The sequence below is a fragment of the Coregonus clupeaformis genome, chromosome 17 (genome assembly GCF_020615455.1).
Source record: "Coregonus clupeaformis isolate EN_2021a chromosome 17, ASM2061545v1, whole genome shotgun sequence".
Taxonomy (NCBI): domain Eukaryota; kingdom Metazoa; phylum Chordata; class Actinopteri; order Salmoniformes; family Salmonidae; genus Coregonus; species Coregonus clupeaformis.
The window spans coordinates 70325181-70347770 of record NC_059208.1 but is presented as its reverse complement, the minus strand read 5'-3'; the positions used below and the strand labels follow the sequence as shown (position 1 = coordinate 70347770).

At 43.7% G+C, this 22590-nt stretch overlaps 1 pseudogene; it reads left to right on the top strand.

Moving 5' to 3' along the window:
• The first annotated feature begins 9263 nt into the window (after positions 1 to 9263).
• LOC121542926 lies at positions 9264 to 12877 on the top strand (annotated as a pseudogene).
• The last annotated feature ends 9713 nt before the right edge of the window (positions 12878 to 22590 follow it).

Genomic DNA, 22590 nt, shown 5'->3' with positions numbered 1-22590 from the left:
AATGGAATAGCTAAGCACAGGCAAAATCCTAGAGGAAAACCTGGTTCAGGGAGACAAATTCGCCTTTCAGCAGTACAATAACCTAAAACAAGGCCAAATATACACGAGTTGCTTACCAAGACGACGTTGGTTCCTGAGTGGCCTAGTTAGTTTTTCAAGTCGATTTAAGTCAAAACTATGGCAAGACTTAAATGGCTGTCTAGCAATGGTCAACAACCAATTTGACAGAGGTTGAAGAATTTTAAAAGTAGTGCGCAAATATTGTACAATCCAGGTATGCAAAGCTCTGACTTACCCAGAAAGGCTCACCGCTGTAATCGCTGCCAAAGGTGATTCTACCATGTATTGACTCAGGGGTGTGAATACTTATGTAAGTTAGATATTTCAGTATTTCATTTAATACATTTGCAAAAAAAGTGTAGATAGGTGAGATTTTTAAGAAATCCATTTTGAATTCAGGCTAACCCAGTGGAATAAATCAAGGTATACGAATGCTTTCTGAATGTCACGGTCGCCGGTAAGAGATGAGGACCAAGGCGCAGCGTTGCAGACGAACATACTCTTTATTTATGAAACACGATCAAAAAACAACAAAACGATAACGTGACAGTCAATGGTCAAACACAAACCAACACGAACAAGAACCCACAAACACAAAGGGAAAAACAGACAGTTTAAATATGGCTCCCAATCAGAGACAACCAGCCACAGCTGACACTCGTTGCCTCTGATTGGGAGTCACTCAGGCCAACATAGAAATAAACAAACTAGAACTCCCAACATAGAAATAGAATACATAGATCTACACACCCTGGCTCAACATAACAGTGTCCCCAGAGCCAGGGCGTGGCACTGTACACACTGAGACCTGAGTTATTGTAGCATCTGTCACTAACTCACTGTCCAACCCAGCAGTATGAACAGAAGCGCAAACTGAAGAGGAAGAAAATGTTCAGCAACTCTTTCCAGTTGTCCATTCAGAATTGACCGGGACTTGGCGTCCACAGGAGATGGTAGTCCACACATACACGTGGACACAGGACTTCAAGGGCAAAAGTGCAATTGCAAAAGCAGTGGAGTGCTCCTATTTACAGTGGACAACAATATATACATTCATAAACTTCATCCCACTTTAGATCAGAACTGAATGTAGCCAAAATCAGGCCAAAACACAATGAAATGCTCAAATTGACTCCCACACAACTAAGAGGACAGGGCAAGCAGTCACTGTTCCTGTTATATCTAGCCTAGCTGTAGAAGAACGGACATCTGCACAGTTTCACATTGTACATCACTCTGTCATTTAATGACATGTGCCACACATTCTGACAACCCATTCATCCGTAAAGCAGCACACTGTCGTAAACCATAACAACGTACAGTACGACGTACAGCACGTCGTACCATACATAACAGTTCCATTCACAGACCGCCATGAGACAGACCAGCCTGCTTGAATAGAAAGGTTTCCCTCCACAAACCTGGGGTATACCATCAAAGCCAAAACACAGGGATGTTGGACGGTAAATTATTATTCAATGTAAACAGGCAATAAACATCACTTCACGCATTACCTTCAACTCACAAAACCAAACGGTACACAAAGAATATTAGATGTGGCGATAAATCAAATTTTGTAACAGGAAAACTACTGTGAAAGCTGGTTTTCATCTGAATCTATAAAAGCTCTTCCCCTAAATCTGTTCTGATATCACCTGACTTACAATTCCTTCGGAAAGTATTCCACTTTGTTACGTTACAGCCTTAATCTAAAATGGATTTACATTTTAAAAATCCTCAGCAATCTACACACAATACCCCATAATGACAAAGTGAAAACAGGTTTTTAGAATTTTTGGCAAATTTATAAAATAAAATAAAACAGAAATACCTTATTTACATAAGTATTCAGACCCTTTGCTATGAGACTCGAAATTGAGCTCAGGTGCATCCTGTTTCCTTTGATCATCCTTGAGATGTTTCTACAACTTGATTTGGAAAGGCACACACTTGTCTATAAAAGGTCTCACAGTTGACAGTACATGTCAGAACAAAAACAAAGCCATGAGGTCGCAGGAATTGTCCGTAGAGCTCAGAGACAGGATTGTGTCGAGGCACAGATCTGGGGAAGGGTACCAAAACATTTCTGCGGCATTGGAGGTCCCCAAGAACACAGTGGCCTCCATCATTCTTAAATGGAAGAAGTTTGGAACCAGGGAGAAGGGCCTTGGTCAGGAAGGTGACCAAGAACCCGATGGTCACGCTGACAAAGCTCTAGAGTACCTCTGTGGAGATGGGAGAACCTTCCAGAAGAACAACCATCTCTGCAGCACTCCACCAATCAGGCCTTTATGGTAGAGTGGCCAGACAGAAGCCACATCTCAGTAAAAGGCACATGACAGCCCGCTTGAAGTTTGCCAAAAGCCACCTAAAGACTTTCAGACCATGAGAAACAAGATTCTCTGGTCTGATGAAACCAAGATCGAACTCTTTGGCCTGAATGCCAAGCGTCACATCTGGAGGAAACCTGGCACCATCCCTACAGTAAGCATCGTGGTGGCAGCATCATGCTGTGGGGATGTTTTTCAGCGGCAGGGACTGGGAGACTAGTCAGGATCGAGGGAAAGATGAACGGAGCAAAGTACAGAGAGAATCTTGATGAAAAACTGCTCCAGAGCCCTCAGGAACTCAGACTGGGGCGAGGGTTCACCTTCCAACAGGACAACAACCCTAAGCACACAGCCAAGACAACGCAGGACTGGGTTCGGGACAAGTCTCAATGTCCTTGGGTGGCCCAGCTAGAGGCCGGACTTGAACCCGATCTAACATCTCTGGAGAGACCTGAAAATAGCTGTGCGGCAACACTCCCCATCCAACCTGACAGAGCTTGAGAGGATCTGCAGAGAACAATGGGAGAAACTCCCCAAATATAGGTGTGCCAAGCTTGTAGCGTCATACCCAAGAAGACTTGAGGCTGTAAGGTGCTTCAACAAAGTACTGAGTAAAGGGTCTGAATACTTATGTAACTATGATTTCAGTATTTAAAAATAACAAATGGATTAGCAAAAATGTCTAAACCTGTTTTTTGCTTTTCCATTATGGGGTATTGTGTGTAGGTTGATGAGGGGGGAAAAACAATGTAATCAATTTTAAAATAAAGTTGTAACCTAACAAAATGTGGAAAAAGTCAAAGGGTCTGAATACTTTCCGAATGCACTGTGTGTGAGGAGTGTATCACTTTCAGAATCAGTGAAGAGGTTGGTTGGTTGGGAGAACTGTCTACGCTAGGTTATTCCAGGGAAAGCAACAGGAGACTAGGCGAAGCTATGCAGCAAATGCCTGATCCATTCCTGTCTGTCTGTCTGTCTACGTTGTGAAGGTATTTCTGTCCCCCTTTAGGCTTTCTGAAGCCAGAATGAGAGAAAGAGGGATTAGACTGAGATGTCATAAACGAGACCAGGAAATATCAGAGTCAACTGAGCACGCCCCCATTCTCAACGACGGGGCTGTAGTGGAACAGGTTGAGAACTTCAAGTTCCTTGGTGTCCACATCACCAACAAACTATCATGGTCCAAACACACCAAGACAGTCGTGAAGAGGGCACGACAAAGCATATTCCCCCTCAGGAGACTGAAAAGATTTGGCATGGGTCCTCAGATCCTCAAAAAGTTCTACAGCTGCACCATCGAGAGCATCCTGACTGGTTGCATCACTGCCTGGTCTGGCAACTGCTCGGCCTCCGACCGCAAGGCACTACAGAGGGTAGTGTGTACAGCCCAGTACATCACTGGGGCCAAGCTTCCTGCCATCCAGGACCTCTATACCAGGCGGTGTCAGAGGAAGGCCCTCAAAATCGTCAAAGACTCCAGCCACTCTAGTCATAGACTTCTCTCTGCTACCGCACGGCAAGCGGTACCGGAGCGCCAAGTCTAGGTCCAAAAGGCTTCTCAACAGCTTCTACCCCCAAGCCATAAGACTCCTGAACAGCTAATCATGGCTACCCGGACAATTTGCACTGCCCCCCCCCCCCACCCCCACCCTGTCCCCCTTTTTTTACTCTGCTGCTACTCTGTTTATTATTTATGCATAGTTACTTTAACTCTACCCACATTACCTCGACTAGCCGGTGCCCCCGCACATTGACTCTGCACCGGTACCCCCCTGTATATAGCCTCCCTACTGTTATTTTATTTTACTGCTGCTCTTTAGTTATTTGCTTTTATTTGTTTTTGCTTAACACTTTTTTTGTACTTTGCATTGTTGGTTAAGGGCTTGTAAGTAAGCATTTCACTGTAATGTCTACACCTGTTGTATTCGGCGCATGTGGCAAATAAAATTGGACTGTTGCCATTGTTTCCGTCAGATCCATTCATTGGGAGTTCAATTTGGCTTCCAATGCCGATATACTTCCTGGATAATCTTCAGATTGATGACATCACTGTCTAATCCTTCATCTCATTCTAGCTCTGTAACCAGAAAGTTTGGGGACGACCCAAAGGCAAAAATACAATCTGTTTTTAATTTGCATCATTGATTTATTTATTATGTAACTTATTCAGGCAAAATGTTATCAATCCATGTTCAAATTGTATTGTAAAAAAACATTAAGAAATTGAACGTCTTAATAGATTTCCCATCCACTGTCTCGTTGTCTTGTGTCTGATCAGGATCTTCCAGTAAATGTCCTTACTGGAGGTGATTTTGACAGCAAATGAAAATCATTGTTAAGAAAAAGGGATCATACATTGCAACCAATGAAAGCTACATTGCTCAGGAGAAGGGAACATTAACTTAATAATTTGCTCATTCTCCATTAGTTGCAATATGACTGGTAATCAGTGGTGGAAAAAGTACCCAAATCTCATACTTGAGTCAAAGTAAAGATACCTTAACAGAAAATGTCACCCAGTAAAATACTACTTCAGTCAAAGTATTTGTTTTTAAATATACTTAAGTATCAAAAGTAAAGGTATTAGTAATTTAAAATTCCTTATATTAAGCAAACCAGACGGCAAAAAAATTATTTATTTATGGATAGCCAGGGTCACACTCCAACACTCCAACATAATTTACAAACAAAGCATTTGTGTTTAGTGAGTCCGCCAGATCAGAGGCGTTAGGGATGACCAGGGATGTTCTCTTGATAAGTGTGTGAATTGAACCATTTTCTGGCCTGCTAAGCATTCAAAATGTAACGAGTACTTTTGGGTGTCAGGGAAAAATGTCGGAGAAAAAAGTACATAATTTTCTTTAGGAATGTAGTGAAGTAAAAGTTGTCCAAAATATAAATAGTAAAGTACAGTACAGTACTTAAGTAGTACTTTAAAGTATTTTTACCTAAGTACTTTACACCCCTGCTGGTAATACAAAAAGTTAAGAATATTTCTGGACATTTCAATGTAGCTTCCACACACGTACATTACTCCTACTAAAGCTCACCCAGGTAAGTGGATCATCTAAATTTAGAGTTGATTATGAGGTTGAAGCCAAACAGAGGATTTATTTTGGTGAGTTCAGGAGTAGGACTACTTACTAAGTCACAAAATCTGACCCCAAATTCAATATATCGCATTATTAACTATTTATAGTAATGGATTAATCAAATATTCATTGATACTAATAAATGCTGTTTAAATAACCATGAAACATTTATAACTTCCACATGTCTTGATTGAGAGTTTCCAGAATATTATCAGTCATCTTGTACTCACATAAACGTATGTGTAAGGTAATGAACTCATCAAGGCGGCTTGTAGCCTATTGCTAAGACGTGAATGACTGAAAGTAGCCTATATCATCTAATGCAGGGTTTTTAAAAACTTTTCTTGCCAAAGGACCCCCACCCAGGCAAACCGGCAACCAAGGGATCCCCATCATATATTATCCAGGCTCTGTCGTAGCCTGCCGCGACCGGGAGACCCATGGGGCGGCGCACAATTGGCCCTGCGTCGTCCAGGGTAGGGGAGGGAATGGCCGGCAGGGATGTAGCTCAGTTGGTAGAGCATGGCGTTTGCAGCGCCAAGGTTGTGGGTTCGATTCCCATGGGGGGCCAGTATGAAAAATTAAAAAAGAATGTATGCACTCACTAACTGTAAGTCGCTCTGGATAAGAGCGTCTGCTAAATGACTAAAATGTAATGTAAATGTAATATATTAGCAAAAAAAAAATGAATAGATTTGGTAGATAGTTTAGTTATTTTGACCTCCCCACAGTTCATTGGAAGAGAAAGAGTAAACAGTATCTTAGCAGCAGAGAGAAAATGTTGCTGTTTTAAAGTTAATTTCCAGCAATTCTATACAGTTTGGCATGGAGCTGAGAGACAATTTTTCAGTTTTAAAGCTAATTACCTGCAATTCTATGCATTTTGCCATGGCTAATGCTGTGTTCCTCTGCTCAAACATTATAACAAAAGTCAATTAAGAGGCACGTACCATGAATGCCGTTTTTTTCTTCTGATTCTTCCTGACTGTGTAGCTTTTATTTGATTGTTCGTTCTGAAATATGTTTTCTGCATGCTTTCTATCTGGTTTTGGTCGTTTAAGTTGACACTGAAACTGTTTTTCCATCCTCAAAATTACCGCTTAGATGATTGTCGTTAAAAACCTTGTGACATTTTAGGTAAATATTACCATACCAATAAAGTGTGTTTGATTGATTAGGGTCCCAGTGATGTAAGCATGGCATGTACACTTCGTCGTCGGCCAAATTTGTGGCACCCAGCTCATGCCCGGGAGGCGGCCCGTTTCCAAAACGAATGCAATCAATGCTTACCCGGTTCACCTGGGCCATTAATAGAATTCCCTCAAGCAAAAATCAGCCCACGGCTGAAAGTAATTGGGGACCCCTGGCATAGGATATAATGCGCATTTATACCAGAGTACGCTCCTTTTAGAGAAACAAGCCAGCTCAAGGTGAGATGATCAAACAACTTGAAATAATCGAAGTTTACACCTGTAATAGGTCCAGTAAAGAAACAACAAAGGACATAGTCAATAGTGTAAATTATGTTGAAATATGATAACTGGCGATTGCAGTATTGAAATGGCAATACCGTCTTGCGATTCACCCACATAGGCTATGGGAAGACAGGCGCATGAAAACTGGGGCAGGCCGGGGGTTCCCCGTTATAATTTAAGTATTGCATGCATATCATCGCATTTGACAGGATACTTTGGCAATGACAAACTGAATCTGAGATCAATAAAACGGTATTGTCTTGAATCCATCAATAGCAGGCCTAGGTGTGTGGAGACACGCACATTGTAGGCTACAATATGAGGAAAGTTGTCCTAAAAATGCTTTAGTTTCAGTGGCTCACCCATTGACGGGCAGTTCACTCGCCGGTGATGGCGGATATGTTCGTGCCTAAAAGCCTATCGGTCTTGTTTTACTTTGTAAAACAATATTTGGGGGTTGTCGATCAAATATTTTTGTGGCCTGCAGTGTTCTCTTTTTTTCAGCAAGAGCCATTGGCTTTCAACCAGTGTTTTCCCGCGATTGTATTTGACATATTGGGAAAGTCCTGTATGCTGTTAACTGACAGATTTGCAGCGCGTTCCTGACTTTATGCTATGCCTTGCTGAATTTATGCTATGCCTTGTTATTGGGCTACACACAATCCACAGCTAGGCTATAAAAAAAAAGATACTATTGATCCTCTGGCTAAATTCTAGGCTCATGGTGTAGTAGGCTATTCGGAATTATTTAATTTATTTCTGAACAGACAGCAGTAACTCTAAATTTGACAGATTTACTTCAATTTATCACGGGTGCTGCAGCTCCTACAGAACCCTTCGCGCGGCTATTATTCTATAAGGAAATGCATGATTAAGTGCAACGCCGGAAAGGAGTTGCTGACTCATAAGAGGCAACTCAAATGAACTTTGATCGCTTTTATTACACTTTTTGGTAGTGCTAATTATTTTTGAAGTAGTTATTTGGGTTGAATACAGTATTACAAATAAAACTAACATTCCCATGATGGTAGTGACTGCCCATTACAGATGATCAAGTAACTAACCCTAATTTATTCACATTACTTCACTTTTTCAGTTGTATATTACATTTGGTTTATTTCACTTTATTTCATTCCAAGTCAACTCATCTCTATAGAGCTGCTGCATATGCTGTCTGACAAAATCACTATTTTGTATTTCTTTAAAGTAATTAAGGCATACTTTTGACTGCTGAATAACAACTATCAATCACTTAGCTCATGTATTTTTAGGTTGAGATACCTAGCGAAGCAACAGCGGCTCTCTATATCCCCTCAAGATCAAGCATTCTTCTGCCTCTTCTGTAACAGGAATAAAAGAAACGCATACCGTAGATGCGCAATGGATTATGGTCATTGTAGTTATTTACTATGTTTTATGCGCTAAGCTATGTAGAATATTGGCCTGTTGGAAACTACAACTCCCTACTACATTTCACAGTTCAGGTTGGATCTGATTTATCTCCAGAGAAACTGTGCGATGTCCGCATTGAGCTCACAGAAAAAAACTGAAAATGGAATTCAAATAATGGCACTGACACGGGTCTATTAGTTTGAAAACTGAAAAATAACAGACATTTCGGTTAATTGCTCAGCACTCATTTTTACATTGCAAAAAGTGAATAATTGTTCTTGCCAGGAGGTACTGGAAATAGGTTCCTGAATGAAACAGTCCAAAACTGAACGATGCCATCGGGCTCAAATTAAGCACTGGTTAAATTCTCTCACTATCTGAGAATTAACTAAATGTTTGTGGTCCTCTGTAGCTCAGCTGGTAGAGCACGGCGCTTGTAACGCCAAGGTAGTGTGTTCGATCCACGGGACCACCCATACACAAAAAAAAAATGTATGCACGCATGACTGTAAGTCGCTTTGGATAAAAGCGTCTGCTCAATGGCTTATTATTATTATATTATTTATGGACACAATCAGTATTGAGTTACATAATCACGGGTACATTTACACCCAGTGAAAATAAAACACAACGATAACTAAAATGGGTTTCATGCCATGGTGATTGCATAAAGGGAGGACAGCACATCACACACAACTTCTGGTTTGAGCTGGCGTGAGCGTTTAGTTGTGTGTTGCCAATATGACTGCTAATCTGCTGTGCTTTGTGTTCCTGGTTGATGCTTTGCAAACAAGGATCTGTTCTTGGCGAGTATCAAATGTTAATCAGGTGTATTTGGCCAGGTGACCATCCGTAGCATCTTACCTGTTACTACCACACCTGAACCAGCTACTACCACACCTGTATACAGAATCATGCTCCTTTTAAGACTGACTGCGTTCACCTGTGAGTATACTGAATTGTAACATATGTATTTGCATTCCAGTATTTTCTGATGGAGATTCTTTAGTGGACTATGAGATAAAACTGGTTTAATCACGAACATAGTTAGAATTCTTTGTTGCTAGGCAAATAAGTTAATTGGGTCATTTCACTGTGTGGGTGAAGTGGGAATCTGAACTAGGGTTGAATTGCTCACTCTTACTTAAATCCATGGCTGTCCTACTTTATCAGAGACTGAAACCAGACTGTGGCCTTTTGCCTCTCTCCTCAAACAAAGTGGACAGAGTTCAGGCTAAACCTTTCTCTCCTGGGCTATCTTCTTGATTGATTACAGCATGATGGGGTGGGGTTTGAAAGATTTAAGTATGGACCTGTCATGTTCAACAATCAGTCTTCAGGTCAAGCCCGGGAGAGCCGGGGTTGAACAGAGTTTAAACTAAACATGAGTGTTTTTGCAAGATAAGGGATTGATTGTATTACTATTGATTCTGAACTGAATGAAAGTTGAATTTAGCCGCCATCATAGACAAAGGAAGTGGGCGGAGCAATAAAGAGCGGGAAACTGAAGAGGGAGGGATTTTAAACTCGGTGTGTGTGAAGGAGACTATATAGCTAGGGAAGAGAGAGGGGGCCTAATCTGCAGATTAGCCTGGCTTTGTTGAAATTTTTATAAAGTCATTATTGATTCCACAAAAACTCTGGAAGAACTTTATTAAAAATCAAAGTATAGTGATTATTTTCCACAACATAATTGGCGACCACGAAGGGACCTGTTAGAGATCTTTGAGTGCTTTGCCATCGGAGGAGGTTTTGACGAATCACACAGAATCAGTGGCCACTGTTAAATAAAGGTAAGCGACGTACTTACTATTAGCATAGAACTGTGATTCGATCAAGCTGAATCTGAGGGTGGGGTACGGAAGTGTTCTCTCCAGCATCAAGGACCAAATTTAGGAAAAGTACAGAGTTTTTGTTGGAATGAGAAATAAGCATTCATGCAATGTTATTGTTAAGTGTCATTAAGTTAAATCCTGTGGTACTGCTGTGGAGCGCTAGGGTTAGCACTCCAGAGGACTGAACGGGCAGGTGGCTAGCCAAGAGAACTTTGATTTTTAATATAGTGATTATTTCCCACAACATTTCCAGATGTTTCTAAATTTGTCAGTTTGTATTTGAAAGTAATTGAAGTCCAATATAAACAGTATGACCCAGGTCTAGTATACAGCATCCTGTATTATCTGGGGACTAGGTGCTGTTCCATGTCTGTCTATACTCTGTACCATACTATATACTGTACACTATACTTACTGTATATGCTGTACACTACTTCTCCTGTAAAGAATTGCAAAGAAGAGACTGACCAAGGTTAGAAAAGCTGAACTAGCTGTGATGTTTTTCAGTGCTGGCTGCAGCTTGCTGTACACTACCGGCTGCAGGTACGTGTGGGTAATAGTGTGTGTGTGCGCGTCTACATTGAATAAAAATATAAACGCAACAAGATTTTACTGAGTTACAGTTAATATAAAGAAATCGGTAACTTGAAATAAATAAATTAGGCCCTAATCTATGGATTTCACATCACTGGGCAAGGGGAGCCAGGCCATTGGGGAGCCAGGCCCAGCCAATCAGAATGAGGTTTTCCCCACAAAAGGGATTTATTACAGACAGAAATACCTGTAAGGTGGATGGATGTTAGATTAATTTGTATTTTAAGAATAATGACTAAAGGATTTCACCCCAAATACAGTATAAATGTGTAAACTGTGTTAGAATTATCAACCCACTAACAGAGGGGGGTGGGACTAAACATTCCAGGGTGAAGGAGAAAGGTGGAAACTGTTTAAGAAAGCCTCCTAAAGGTGGGCGGAGCAAAGTGCCTTTGTGTGTCAAGAGGTATAAAACAGGAGTGTATGGGTTTTGGCGCCAGAGCTCTCCATGAATAAAAATACAGATCATTCTTGCTGGTTGTGGACCTTGAATCATTTATGATTAAAACCAGAGCCTTACAACCTCTGGTAATGATTCAAGCTTAGGTTGAATTAGAGATAGAAATTCTCTTAACAATGGATTATCTTGGCAAAGGAGAAATGCTCACTAACAAGGATGTAGATGCATTTGTGCACAACCATTTGAGAGAAATAAGCTTTTTGTGCATATGGAAAATGTATGCGATTTATTTCAGCTCATGAAACATGGGACCAACACTTTGTTGCTTTTATATTTTTGTTCAGTTAATGTGATAATTGTTTCTCACTCAGCAACTAGAGTGGTCACCTGTGACAATGGAGACAACGTCCAGTTCCTGAGCTGTGGTACGAACACACCCACTCTACCCTGATGGTCTCTCTGTAGTGCTGTCTGTCTTTTTACCTGTTCTTTTTCTTTCCCTGCTAGATTCTGGAGTGATCTTCATTGAGAGAGCTCTGTACTGACGGAACCACCTGCAGAGAAGGACGACCTGCCAACCAGCTGACTAACACAGTGTTCACAGACGGGCGCCCTTGAGGTCCTCTCACAGAGGTACTCACACACCAAGTGTTTATTTGATAGACAGGCTGGGATTCAGTCAGGGGTGCATTATTGAAAAGCACATCGCAGTATCGCCAATGTCCCTTTTTAAAGCCAATTTAATTTTCTTAAAGCCAACACTGCAGATGTCTGCTTTAAATGTCAAGCGCTTCATGCTTGTTGACCACTCTTTTGATTAAATCCCAGCCATCGCTCATCTTACCTCCTGATATCCCCAGGTGCAATGGGAAACGGGTGTGTGAAGTGAACACTGAAGTCTTCCGTACTTCTGACCCCTGTGTCGGAATCTACAAATACCTGGAAACCACCTACACCTGCATCCTAGCAAGTCAGTCGGTCTCTATATAATAATGATACACCAGGCTAATGTGTGTCTGCTATGAAAAGGTGTCTTTATTTATGTCTGCCCAGCAGTGGCCAGTGTGGTGTGTAACTCCTGTTTGTCCACTCTTTGCAGCACGCAGCATCACGTGTGAAGGCTCTGATGCCCTATTAGAATGGGCTAAGCTTGTCAACACTCTGCTCTACAGTATATTCTCCTATTTCATATATATATATATATATATATATATATATATATATATATATATATATATATATATATATATATATATATATATATATGAGAGCACAGTATTACATACTATTTATCTTAGTCACTAGCACACACCAAAGACCTCCAGCCTTACCTCTCCTCCTCATCTCCCTCAGATGAAGGTACGATCCAGATCCACAGTGCCAACTATGGTCGCCGTGACCAGCTAGTGTGTTCCTTTAATCGCCCCGATAACCAACTAGCCAACACCAACTGCCTCAACCAATCCACCACCGCCAGTAAGCTGTCAGAGAGGTACTGAAACCTGCAGTGTGTACTATTAGAAATATTGTAGTGTTAACCTGTACCTGTAGAAATACATGACTAGTGTTAACCTGTACCTGTTGTTGACACAGGTGTGATGGGAAGAGCCAGTGTGACGTCCCAGCATCCAGTTCTCTGTATGGAGATCCCTGTGTAGGAACCTACAAGTACCTGGATGTGGCTTACACCTGTGGCTAAACGTGAGGCGCACATGCTAATGCACGCACACACGACTGGGAAGTAGAATGCTGGGGCTGACTGTTTTTGTCTTGCAGAAGATCTTCTCTGGGGACCATAAAGACCAGAGACTTCTGGGATATCTTCCTCTTCATCGGGTGGATCTCTTTCCTGTCCTCTCCTCTTCCTCAAATCTCAAAATTGAGCAAAATCTATGTAGTTTCCATGTAAAGTTCAAGATTTGTCAATCACATTGATTCTGTATTTTGTCATAGGCATAATTTACAATCAAATCTGTGTAGGAACATTATCTAAAAGCAAGGTGCAGTCAGGAGGACGCATGGAGAAATAAGACATTAACCCCCTAAATAAACTCTTATTTTAATAACATTGTGACATATTTTGTGTACTGAAGCGTTTCTTCAAAACAATGTTGATTTTCTGAACTGAGGTGGTTGGTCTGAATTAAACTAAACAGCATAAAGATGACTGTCTTTTGTTCAATATGACATCACACAAACCTTAAATATGTTTTATCATACATTACATCAAGAAGGATTCATGTATCAAAGGTCTTGGATACATGGACACTCAATGATACAGAAAGCACATTCTTCTTCATACAGCTAGGCTGCCGATCACAGCTGAAATGGCGCAGTACCTCACTAGTTACTTTGTTTTAGTCTTAGGCAGGCCTGCAATCTGAAGCCAGGTACTGTAAGTCTATGTGGCCCATACTGCCAAATATCAGTGTTACTAACTTATATCCAAGGCTGTCCACGTGTGATATGAGGGGCTGGTAATTTAGAGGCTTGTCAGCAAAAGCCTGCTCCTTGTAACAGTCAAATAAGCAGCACACTTCCAAAATAAGCACTGGCCTCAGAGCAGCACGTTTCCACACTGAGACCTGAGTTACTGTAGCATCTGTCACTACCTCACTGGCCAACCCAGCAGCATGAACAGAAGAGGAAGAAAACGTTCAACACTCCCACACAACTAGGAGGACAGCGCAAACAGTTACTGTTCCATTTACAGCCCGTCATGCGACAGACCAATCCGCTTGAATAGAAAAGTTTCCCTTCACAAACCTTGGCTATACCAACAAAGCAAAAACACAGGGATGTTGGACGGTAAATTAATATTAAATGTAAACAGCCAAAACACAACTTCATGCATCACCTTCAACTCACAAAAAGGAAACAGACATAAACAAAACAATGTTATACAAAGAACATTAGATGCGGCCATACATCAACATGTAACGCTAGCGGAACACCAGTGAACAATGAATGCACCCCATAGAAAAGGGTTCCCCAATAGGCTGCCCATGGGACAAATACCGCCCAAGGGTGATTTTATTTGGCCCCCTCCCAAGTTTTCTGAGTAAAATAATAATTTTCGTTGCTGGACATAAAATACTGTAAAATCACCAGGAAATCAGCTCAACGTGATTTTAATTGAGGAAATCTGTTCCAAAGTATTCCCACACATAAATAGAGAGGCATATGTGATCTTATCCCACTGTACTCAAGGTTTGAAATTATTCTGTTTTTATCAAATAATATATGTTTGTGACTCTTGCGGTCAAATCGCAGTGTACTAATTATTTATAACTGTGTACCGGCCCCACGAACATCCGCTCAAGGAGGGAGTTCTATTAACCTGAGTCGCGGTGCACAGGTCTATGGCCTGTGACGAGACCGGGCAAAAGCAGTGAGGGAGGAGCGCCATCCTCAAACGGAACAGAAATCTGTGCCGCTCGGTCATGTTGTCAACAAGGCAGCATAGTGCATCGTTTCAGAAACATGCATCTCTTTTCCATAAAATATGTTCACATTTTCAAACTAGTTTTCATTGGGAAGGCATACCAAGTGTTTTTATCAAAAACAATCACTTTTGCATGTGAAAACACAGAATCCTACTCAACCTATGTGAATTTTGTTTTAATCCAACTTCTAATGAGGGGATTCGATTATCTGGCCTGGTTTACCCCGGTGAGAGGAGTTTGCACCGGGTGAAAAGTGATTGCATTCGTTTTAGAACCGGGCTGCCTCTTGGGCGTGAGCCAAGTGCCTGTTCAAAGTCCACGGTGAAGTCGGCTCAAAACAAAAGTGATGTAGCCTAAATTAAGTAATGGGTAGGATTCTGTGTTATCACATGCAAAAGTGATCTGCCTTCCCAATGAAAACTAGGCTGATAATTCAAACATATATTTTATGCAGCGGGTGCACCGCGGCTCAGGTTAATAGAACTCCCTCAGTGATGGGAAGTTCGGCTCTTTTTATTGACTCTGATCTTTTCAACCCGTTCAGTCAAAATAACAATCTTTCAACCAATTTCGTTAATTTGAGTCAGTAATGCAGTGAGCAAGCAGGACCCCCTACCGACGAAAGAGTCATGATTCAACAAGCCTCTCTTCACATGTCATTCACATTGTTTAAAGCACACTGTTACAAGTCTCAGTCACAAATGACAGCTCCAATGGTGAGCACACTTGTTGATTGCTAGGCATACAAATAAGATCATTTTGGTTCTATAAAGCTGTGTCCATCATAACATTCCATAATCAATTAATTGCATTTATTCTTGCACCATGCGATCAATGATCAGTTCTAAAAAATATAAAATATTCTCTCATAATCTATTTTCCTGCGCGAATATATGACAGACAGTTGTTGGTCAGAACACGTCTCTTGAGCCGCTGAGCCTGAGGAGTGTGTATAAATCCTGCTGTAGGTATCATTGCGGCCAGCAGGTCAAATGAATGACTAAAATGAACAAGTCACACAGAAAAACTAATCATGACTCGCGAGTCAGTAAAAAGAACAAATCGTTCGCGAACTGCACATCACTAATGCAGATCCATCACTATTCTAGTTGTAACCATCAAAGCCATAGACTCATTCACAGGCTTGCAGATCACAGGCTAACACCACCATCTGTTGTATCACACACACCACTTCTAAATCATTAACATGTCAAAGCCTTTTGTTGATAAGTCCAGCTCAACAGTGGAGGCTCCTCAGAGGAGGAAGGGGAGGACCATCCTCCTCAGTGAATTGTAAAAATTGTAAAACATTAAAAAAGTTATCATTTTTAGATAAAACTATACAAAATATAACCACGTCACCAAATAATTGATAAAACCCCACTATTTCACAATGAAGGTCTACAGTAGTCTCAACGGCACTCTGTAGGGTAGCACCATGGTGTAGCCGGAGGACAGCTAACTTCCATCCTCCTCTGGGTACATTGACTTCAATACAAAACCTAGGACGCTCATGGTTCTCACCCCCTTCCATATACTTACACAGTAATTATGACAACTTCCGGAGGACGTCCTCCAACCTATCAGAGCTCTTGCAGCATGAACTGACATGTTGTCCACCCAATCTAGTACTGAAAGCACAAGCTACAGCTAGCTAGTTGAGTAGTTCACTCAAAGAGAGAGAAATACAATAGTTGAACAGTTTTGGACGAATTCATTTCTTCCAAAATGAGAGAAGCAAGAGAGAGATAGAGATTTCGTTTTTTTTTTTTTTTCAGTTTCACTTACTTAGCTAGAAAATGCAGCTAGCTAGTTTACCCTACTCAAACACCCTGCTCAAACAGAGAGATGCTATGTTAGCTAGCTGGCTATGACTATCCAACACAACACTAGAACTCTTCCAAGTCATGGTAAACCTTTGGTTTTACTAATTTATTGCCACCGGGGCCTGCCAGTGTAAGTGCTAAACTGCTTACTGACTATTCACTGTAACGTTACTGCATGACTGTAGTGGGTTACTAACGCATTAGTTCTATTAGCTATGTTGACTATGACGTTACTTTAGCTAATATGGTGACAACAATGTAGGCTGTGTAGCGGTTGTGATATGGTTTGGCTTGGAAAGGTTTTTTCGCCTGGTCACATACTGTACAGCTGATGTGTTGTGCATTGAAGTCCACAAGCGAAGGGGAAAGGTGAGAGGAGGAGAGCGCATAGATGCGAGAAGGAATACAATGTGGCTGCTATGAAAGTGAACTGTGTTTACGCGTGATCAGGGGTGTATTCATTCTGCCAATTCTGTTGAAAAACATTTCTCAAACGGAAGCAAACGGAACAAAACGGGGATAAACATACCTGAATTTGTCCAATAGAAACTCTTGTTTGCAACTGTTGGACTAATGATTACACCCTATATCAGCTAGATGCAGGCAAGAGTGTGCAAGGCGACATTGAATGTGTCGCTGTCTGTCCATTTGTCAATGTCTGTCACCTCAAATTTTTCTCTCAACCTGTGTACACCTACGTTGTAAACTTTAATTCATAGGCAAGGTTGTAGCAACCTCATGATGGGTATAGGTTAAATTTGAGTATCTAGTAGTAGCCTAAACCTATCGCTGTTACATTGAACTGGGTGAATGGAATATGAATGACAGTCATCCAATATGCTGTAATAGAAATAAGGCTATGTTTATGAAAATAAATATTGTCCTCCTTCATTTTAAACGGCACTGACCGCCACTGCAACTCAACCATACCCTAGAAGCATCTAGAAAGAAGACCTATCGAGAAATAAATGAAATTAGACAACACCTAATCCACCCAGGGGTAAAAAGTGTGTGTGTGTGTGTGCGTGCGTGCACGTGCAAGCGTGTGAGGGAGTGTGTGTATTCATATGGGTAAGACCAAAGCCGTGACCAGGGTGTAATGAAGGATATTGAAGGATCTTGGGTAATGGCCTCTCTCGTCTTTGCTCTCCCTCTGGGCACCCTGCGATAACCGTTTCCTGTCACGGGAATTAAAAGGAGAAAGGTGCTTCATATGTAAAGCAGCCAGCGCTGCCGAGATGGGAGATGGACCGCGTGGATTCCCTCCCTCTCTCCGTTTCTCTCTTCTCTCTTCGTTCTCTCTCTCCTTCTCTTGGGGGACTGGTGAGATGTGGGCTCAGGCTTTGATCATTGGCAGAAGGCCGCTGCGGTTCGATTTCTGTTGCGCTCCAGGGAAAGGTTTGATTTCTGTGGCGCTCCAGCGAGAGGTTTGCTGTGCAATTATAATCACTGAGAGGAGAAGCAAGAGGATGGCTAATTGCTCAAAGCCACAGTTGTACTAGCCTGTATCTTATAGCCAGCCAACATCAATACTCTTTACTCTATAGGGTACAGAATGGCGGATCAGTAGCCGTGTAGCCTGTATCATATGGCCTTATGGGATAGAAACAGTCCACATAAATACTCTTTAACACACAGAATGGCGGCTCACTACTACAGTAGCATGTGTCTTATGGTCTAATGGACCAGATCCTCTCTAGTTGCTATGTCATGGCCTTTAGTCCATATGGAACCATTCAAGACTAATATGGATTACTCTTCAGGGCTCTGAATGACGTTCCTGACCCTTAGTTTGTACATGGTACAGCCTTAGCCATATTGAAAACCCATACTGTATCATTGTAAGCGGCGGGGCATAAAACAGCTGTTCTGAGGGGAGAGTTGCCTTTGGAATGGCCGTCTGTCTGACCCCTGACCTTCTGCTTGGCCTGACCAGCTGTGGCAGAGGAGGAAAATGCTGAGCTGACTGAAAGAACAGAGACAGAGGGAGCTCACCCTGCCCTGGCTCCGGCGTCGACTGGAATATCACACTCTGCAGCGCTGTCCCCACTAACTAGACTACATGTCTTTTAGCACTGCATATAAATAATGATTTATTCAATATCCTGAAGGCCTCTTCCACATGTTGGATCCTGGAGTGTTTTTCTCCTGACCTTTGGGGAGGAAAGACCACACCTTTAAACTTTCTTCTGTTCTGATCTTGGGGAGGAAAGACCTTTAAACATTCTTCTGTTCTGATCTTGGGGAGGAAAGACCTTTAAACATCCTTCTGTTCTGATCTTGGGGAGGAAAGACCACACCTCTGAAACTGTAAGGGCAGAAACTGTACTTGGGAGAATTTTAAGAAACGATAGGCCAGCATAAAAATAAGGCTCTAGCCTGCCCCAAAACAGCTGACGTCTGGGTCTGGGTTTGTGACCAGAGGGCTCCAGGTCTCCAGCTCTGCCCTTGAGCATCTCACTAGCATCAGGTTATCTATAATTAAACATTAGTTATGTGTGAGATACAGGTAGGCTACTCTATGGGATGCTTTTTGTGTAAATGCGGCTAAGAGGCAAAGGCTAATTAGGCTAATTAGTGATGTTCCCTCTAAACTGCGTGTGTGCTTCCTCCAGGACTGCCGCACAGAAGAAATGCCATGCAGCGCAGAGATGCAAGAGATTGAACTTCACTGAGTTATAATAAAAATAATAATATGCCATTTAGCAGACGCTTTTATGCAAAGCGACTTACAGTCATGTGTGCATACATTTTTACGTATGGGTGGTCCCGGGGATCGAACCCACTACCCTGGCGTTAGAAGCGCCATGCGCCACCAATTGAGCTACAGAGAGTTCGCCCCATTAATTTGCACTAATAGAGCAACGTTTTCTCTGTTATTGAATCAAAATTATAACAGCCCCTTTTCAATGCAACAAACCAAAACAAATCTAATTTTGCAAGATTGAGTCTGTGATTTTGTTGTAGGCAGAGCCAGAGCGCAACGGAGTATAATTATATTGGTTGGGGTAGCCCACGAGCAGTCTTTCACGAGCGCTATTCAGATCAGTGCACAGAGCAGCGCGTCTGCACATTTTTATATATTCTTTGCTAGTTAGCGAGTTATTAGCCCAGTTAAAGATACTGTAACGACCCGGTATTGTGTTCTGTGTTCGTGGGTGTGTTATCGTTCTCATGGGTGCTAGCAGGGGTTAAATATGCCAGGACAGATGGAAAGGTTGGGGGGGTATGATGGGTAATCCCGCAGGGTTTTGGAATGCTTAAATAGGGGTTACGGTCTCATCTCTCTCTCTCTTCTGTTCGGGACCCTTGACTTGACATGTTATATTTGTGTACGTTCGAGGTTTAGCGGCGTGGGCTGTGGCCTGAACAATAGCCCATTCAGGAATAAACCTGTGTTCTGCCTGTACACCTGGTGCCCGTCTCTCTTTTACTTTATGACCCAGCTGGGTCATTACATTGGTGTCAGAAGTGATTTCGACCGACGGGATAGATCGAGATTAGGCGAGTTAGCTGTTTCAGTATAGGCCGTGGTTGGCTTTAGCGTGACTCGCATCTACGTTCATGATGATCGGGGCGAGGCAGAAAATTAAGGAAGAGTCGGACAAAGTGTCCGTTGTGGGCTCGGGTGTACCCGGTCGGGAGGGTCAGGCGACGACGGCTGTAGAAGAGCTGCAGAGCCACATGGCGGAAGTTAAATTGTCAGTCAGCAAGATGGCAGAACGGGCGGGTTTTCCTTCACACCGCTCGACCAGAACAGACGTCACGGCGACGGAGATATCGACGTCACCGCGTGCGGAAATGGCTGGGCCTCCTTATGTAAACAGAGATGGCAGCGCCCTATTGCCATTGGCCACGGTAGCCGCTAAACTTCCAAAGTTCAATGGACAAGGTAAATGGGAAGTTTTTTTCACTCAATTCGAGTTGTTGGCTAGAGCCGGGAGGTGGTCTGACGAGACGAAAGGGTTACAGCTTGCCCTGAGCCTGGCAGAGGAGGCGTCGGAATGCCTGCTAACGCTAGCCCCGGACGAGAGGGGCGACTACGGTGCGATAGTGGAGGCATTGGGGGGCCGTTTCGGCAACGATGCACAGCCCAACATGCTGCGGATTGAACTGAGTAACAAAAATAGACTTCAGGGGGAATCATTAAAGGCGTTGGCAAGTGGTATTCTGAGCCTGACCAGGCGGGCTTATGCAACTATGCCGATTGGGGTGCAAGACGAGCTGGCACGGGACAGTTTTATTAGAGCGCTCTCCCCCACCGAAGTGGGTAAGCATGTTCAGATGTCAGACCCAGCATCTCTGTGGGCTGCAGTGGAGATAGCCAGGAAGAGGGAGCTGATCTGGGGTGAGGGAGTGAGAGTGGAGGTTGCCAGTCAACCAGAGGTGAGAGCAGCGGCGGCCGGGGTGCCGGGGGTCACCAAACCAGAGTGGGTCGACGAGTTGGGCGGGTTAGTCAAGACCGCTTCGCTTGTCATTGAGAGGGGCTCCAGACAACATCGCAGTGTCAGCTCAACTCCCATTGTCTGCTGGGGTTGTGGCCAGCCTGGCCACATTCAGCGGGAGTGTGGCAGATTCTCCCGTCACCAGGGAAACGACAGCGGGTTCTCGCGCAGGGGGCAGCACGGGCCCACCCCTCCGCCCCCGAACCCACAGTAAGCAGAAGAGGTACCCAGCAGCGCAGGCAAGAGGGTGGGGACCTGCTTCCCCAAGGTGTAGCTGCCACCGTGTTTCCTAGTCCGGTAGTTGTGGTGGAACGTACCACCATTGGGGACTTCTGCAATGTCATCGTCAAGGTAGAGGGGGTGGAATGTTTGGCCCTGGTCGACACGGGCTCTACAGTAACCCTGGTGAGACCAGACATACTACCTGTTGGGGTGCGGGTGGAGCCGACCCTTGTCCAGCTATGGACTGTCACAGGGGAGCTAGCCCCCATGTTAGGGAAGTGTCGGTTGTCTGTGACTGTGGGGGGGAGAACTGTGGGGTGTCCGGTGTGGGTAGCAGCGGTACAGGACCCCTGTATACTGGGAATGGACTTTTTGAAAAACTGTGGGACTCTTTGAGGCTGTCGGGGGGGCCCACAGTGGGAATGTCGCCTTCGGGAGGGCCAGCAGGGGGCAGGGCTGTCCCTCCGTCTTCCTCCAAGCTTGCCGAAACTCCACTAGTCGTCCCGGCTGCTCCCTTGGTCGTTGTGCCATCCCAGCAGCTGTCTCCGGCGGCAACGACCTTCACTCCCCATAATGGTGCAAGCACAGGCAGCCCAGTAGCCCAAAACACACTGGCTCCTTCACCCCATCAGCCCAACGGGGGGAAGGAGGAAGTTATCGACGCCGTTGAGGCTGTGTGGCTGAAAAACTGTCAAGGTCTGGATGAGAGACAACAGAGACAGTTAAAGCAGCTGCTGTTTGACTTTAAAGATAGCTTCGCTTGGGGGGAAGATGAGGTAGGGCAAACGCACCTGGTTCAGCACGACATCGACACTGGGGACAACCAACCCATTAAAATTCGGCCCTGTCGCATTCCCTTTGCCAAGAGGGAAGCAGCAGCCACAGCTATTGCTGAGCCCATGGTCCGCGCCGGTCGTCATGGTGCCTAAGAAAGGGGGTAAACTTAGGTTTTGTGCGGACTACAGGGGCCTAAATTCTGTCACCACTAAAGACTCTTACCCCATACCGAGGATCGATGAGTCGCTAGACCACGTCAGAGGGTCCTCGTGGTTCTCTTCCCTTGATCTGCGCAGTGGCTACTGGCAGGTGCCCCTCTCGCCTGGGGCACGTGAAAAAACAGCCTTCTCCACGGATAGGGGCCATTGGCAGTTCAAGGTGCTGTGCTTCGGGCTTTGTAATGCTCCTGCCACCTTTGAGAGGCTCATGGACAGAGTGCTGGCGGGGGTTCCGAGAGACGAGTGTGTCGTGTACCTAGACGACATATTGGTGCACGGCACATCGTTTGAGGGGGCACTGGGGGCACTTAGGCGAGTGTTGGAGAGGATCTCGGGGGCGGGGCTAAAATTACACCCGGAAAAGTGCCATTTCATGCAAAGGGAGGTGGCGTTCCTGGGTCATCAGCTGGGTGGTGAGGGCATCAGCACGATGCCAGACAAAGTGGAGGCTGTGAGGGGGTGGCCAGTTCCAAGGGGA